Source organism: Dermacentor silvarum, chromosome 7 (genome assembly GCF_013339745.2).
Source record: "Dermacentor silvarum isolate Dsil-2018 chromosome 7, BIME_Dsil_1.4, whole genome shotgun sequence".
Taxonomy (NCBI): Eukaryota; Metazoa; Arthropoda; class Arachnida; order Ixodida; family Ixodidae; genus Dermacentor; species Dermacentor silvarum.
In genome coordinates this window covers 67,013,133-67,017,838 of record NC_051160.1, presented here as the reverse complement: position 1 = coordinate 67,017,838, position 4,706 = coordinate 67,013,133, and positions in this window count along the sequence as shown.

The window sequence follows — 4,706 nt, the reverse complement described above, 5'->3', positions numbered from 1 at the left end:
TTATTCTTTTGCAGGAGACTTGGCTCTGAAATGGCCAAGATTTCAACATAAGAGACTACCGTTTATTTAGATTGGACCGTCCATCGAGAGGCGGAGGACTTGCGTTCTTGATAAAAACTAAAATATGCCACAAAGCAAACATATATCGGTCTATGTCTACGGAGTGCGAGATATTAGCATTAGATGTAAATATTCCTGGTTGTTCCCCGTTTTCTTTAGTTAATGTATATTTTCCCGCAGGTGTTCAAGACATTAGATTTCCTGATAGCGTCGTAAAATCTTGTAGGAAAGAAATTGTGATAGCGGGAGACTTTAATTCGCATCATGTGGCTTGGGGTTTCAGAACAGACTCATGTGGAAAGAGATTGTTGGATTGGGCTAATAATCAAAATTTTTGTTGCCTAAAATACGAAAGCAGTTACATTTATTCAAGGCCTTTATAAATCAGCATTGGATCTAACATTTGCCAGTTGGGGTATGTCCGTCACTTCCTGATCTACAGTCGACACTGCCTCAAACAGTGACCATCTACCCATTCGGTTTGATATTGTGTGCCCTCTTACTTCTTTAGAGTCTCCGGCGCGCACTTTTGTTAATTACCAGAAATTTCAGAGTATTTTAAAAGCGGCCCTCAACTCCCAGATAACGGTGCCGGATGACATCAAAGCCATGAGGCTTTGCGCTGTATTAAAAAGTTCTTATAAAAGGTCTCAGTTTAATGTTACCAAAGATAAAAGTACTCACTCTCCTTGGTGGAATTCGGAATGCACGCGGGATTATAGACGACGAAAAGCTGCTTGGAAAAAACTACTTTACAATCAGTCTCCGAATAACTGGAGTGATTATAAGTTTGTAGCTGCCACATTCAAGAGAACAGTATCACATGCCAAAGACGAATATGATGAAAAACATCATGCATTCCTCTCTAAGCCTAACAACAAAAAAGCTCTATTCAGATTCCTTCAGTATAGAAAGTTTATACGAACACCAGTGAATATTGCGTCGGTAATCCTTTCACCACGCGAGATGTCTGCTTCATTAGAATTCATAAAGGGCTTAGCACAGCGCGTAACATGATGTTTGTCAAATGGGCCATTAAGACCTCCCATCGCGGATGACTTTGTGGAAGTCACAATGCCAGAACTTTCCAATATCGTTAGATCTTTGCCTGCCTCAGCTCCAGGTCCTGATGGCATTTCCAATGCCATGCTAAAATTTTTGTTTGCAATGTCTCCTGAGGAACTTCTGAACACAGTAAATTATTCTCTAAAAAATGCTTGGATTCCTCAAGAATGGAGGACAGCCAAAATAATTCCGCTACTTAAAAACGAGGAGCTGGCTACAATATTGACAATATTCGGCCTATTTCTCTTACGTAAAATATGGTAAAACTTATTGAAAGAGTTCTATATGATCGCATGATGGATCATATATATAAAAATTTGTTACTGAGCCCAAGTCAAATAGGTCTGCGCATGTAGACTTGGAAAGCCGTATTCAACTTGCTCGGAATAGAAAAGAATTGAGTGCTTTAGTGACTCTTGACGTGGCGAAAGCTTATGACAGTGTCGAGTACCCACTACTACTGGACAGATTACATTCCTACAATTTTCCGAAATGTATCACAACATGGATTTTTGCATTTCTAAGAAACAAAAAAATTTATTGTTTTCAAAACGAATTTTCTTCAACAAAGTTCGATCAGACAAGAGGAGTGCCCCTGGGGGCTGTTCTGTCTCCTGTACTATTTAACCTTTTGATGAGTTCGATGCCACTTCGCCGGGAAGTTCATCTCTATGTCTATGCAGACGACATCGCATTTTTCGCGACAGCAAGAGACATAAATTCCCTTTACATGTCCTTGCAAACGCACCTATGTATTCTAGAGAAGTGACTTCACACCCTTCACATGTCACTAAACGTAAACAAAAGTGCAGTCCTTGTCTTTCCGCTTTCCGGGCCGATACATTTATCATTAGTATATGATCAGAGAACCATCCCACAGGTAGAGTCGGTTAAGTACCTGGGGATCACATATGATGAAAAACTTAACTGGCGTTCTCACATAGAAAATATTGCAACGAAAGGGACACGAGCTGTAGGTTTATTACGTAGAATTAGTAACCGGCGTTCTGGTATGCGAAGTGACACATTAATTATGATCAACCGTATGTATGTACGACCGATTCTAGAATTTGGCTGTGTTTTGTTTTCCGGAAGTGCAAAATATAAAATAAGACCACTTCTTCTTTTAGAAAGAGAAGCTCTTCGATTATGTTTAGGTCTGCCTAAATTCGTTGCTAATAACGTGTTATACCAGGAAGCACGATTACCTTCTCTTCACACGAGATTCCGCATGCTTACGGTTCAAACCTACTTAAGGACTTATGAATCTCCTATTAGATGTACAGAATATATATTTATTAGTGAACCAAATTTATTTTTTGAGAACACGTGGCCCCGGTTACATACCCCGCAGGTTGTATTTGTGCAGGCACAATTAGCACCTTTATATGTTCGCATTAGGGAAATCATTCCGTTTGATAGGTCCACATTGTCCCTTCAAATAGAATTTGCGGACATTTTCCCCAATAACGCAAAACTACTACCACCAAAATATTTGAATGCCCTTTTGCAAGACTATTTGGCCCATTTCCCAATAAATGTAATAGCGACTGATGCTTCCTCGTGTGAAGAGAAGGCAGGCGTGGGAATTTACTCACCATCCTTCGATTGGTCTTTTTCACTTCGCCTGCCAGATTACGCATCAGTTTTCTGGCAATAGTTCTTGCATTGCGAAAGTTACCACTAAATGTCACAAAAGTTGTTATCGTCACAGATTCCCTTTCTGTATGCAGCGCGCTTAACGCGTCTACATATTCGACACCTTTGAACACGTTTTACATATTAGCTCCAGCCCACTTAAGGTTAGTTCATTTAGTATGGGTACCAGGCCACCGAAACATCCAACTTAATGAAATAGCTGGTTCTTTAGCACGAGCTTCTTTAAAAGGTCAGGCAATATCTGTGCTGCCGGCAACTGCGCATATCACTGCAGCCAGATATAGACAGTTTTCTTTGAGCGAAGACAAGAAAAGCTACGCGTTAGCAAAATCTACAGATTTTATACATCTAAATTATTCTTGGAACCGACCGTGGTGTCCTAACCGGCAATTCGAAGTAACATTTACAAGGCTGCGTTGCCGTATTCCACAACTAAATTTTTACTTGCACAGATGTGGTCTGGCGGCATCGCCATTATGCTACCTCTGCAATGAACCAGAATCCATCGATCACTTTTTATTATCGTGTCGGCGCTTTTCTAATCATCGACAACGATGTTTGGAAACCCATTTCGCAATCTAGGACTGCCTTTAAGCAGTCCAGCTACGGACTGCTCAAGCAGCCACGGTTTTAGGGTATGGCCACGGGAATGTTTGCCGAGCAATTTATAATTTTCTTTGTGACACAAAAAGATTGCCTTATTAATATTTTCCCATCTTTCCATGATTGATTTATTTATTCTTCAATAAATTATAGATTTAGCAAATTCAAAAAGTAATGTCACAAAATCACAATTATATTGGTGTTAATATTATTACTTAAAATTTACGTCTATCCTTTACTGTAGATAATTATTAAATTCATATAATACTCCTATCTAGGTAAGGCTGACTAACTTGGTATAGACTACTTAATTCTTTTATTATCGGTTCGTTTCACATCTTCAATTATTTATTTATTTTCCTTTAATTTTTATTACTTATTTATTTCCAAACTAATTTATTTTAAATTTCTATCATAATACCACCCGGTTCGTGGCCTATCCCCCACAGTGGGTTGTGCCATTGATTGAGGCATCATCATCATCATCATCATCATCATCATCATCATCATCATCATCATCAACCTCCTCCATGAACAACATCAGACATTCATCTTAATAAAATAAGGAGGAGGAAGAATAAGTCAGCGAGGAGTTTAGGGACGAAGAACGTGCGAACGGTTCTGTGAGGACGCAACGCCTGGCATTCCTTTCTGCGTCCCGTCAGCTGAGGCGAACTCCTGCTGTCCTGCCTCGGGTGTGGTCAAGTATCGGCGGCGGTTATCCACTGCTCTTTTAACGTCTCTGTTGTTCTTTTGATTCATTTATTGTTCTTTTTTCGTCACCTTTCGAATTATTGTGTCGCGAGTGTAAGCAAGTCAGACTAACCTGATGTCTCTTTCTTCCCCCGGTCAAGGGCATTCCCCTTGGCTAGCTTCAATCCCTCCCCGAGTGTGGCCGATAGACTCATTTTTAGGCAGTGGCAACAAAAGTGTCCCTGTGGCTATTGTGCCTACAAATGGGGAATCGATACAGATGAAGAATCCGAAAGCGATTCAGGTGGAGCTTCGAAAGGCCTCCTCCCAGTTCCAAAAGAACAGCGAGGTCCGCCAGTTTGGTCGCGGTGGTATTCTTTGCTGCTCATCGGACCAGGAGTGCGTTCGAGACCTTCTAAACTGTTCTGAATTCGCATCGAATCCGGTGAGCCCGTTTATTCCACCACACCTTGCATGCTCGAAAGGCTTAGTTCGGCGGGTCGACGCGAGCCTGGACCCCTCAGAAGTACTAGACTTATTTTCAGTTGCTGGAGCTGTATCCGTATACCGGTGTAGCCGAATTATTGAGAACAAGAAGTCACCTACGGAGTCGGTGATTGTTACGT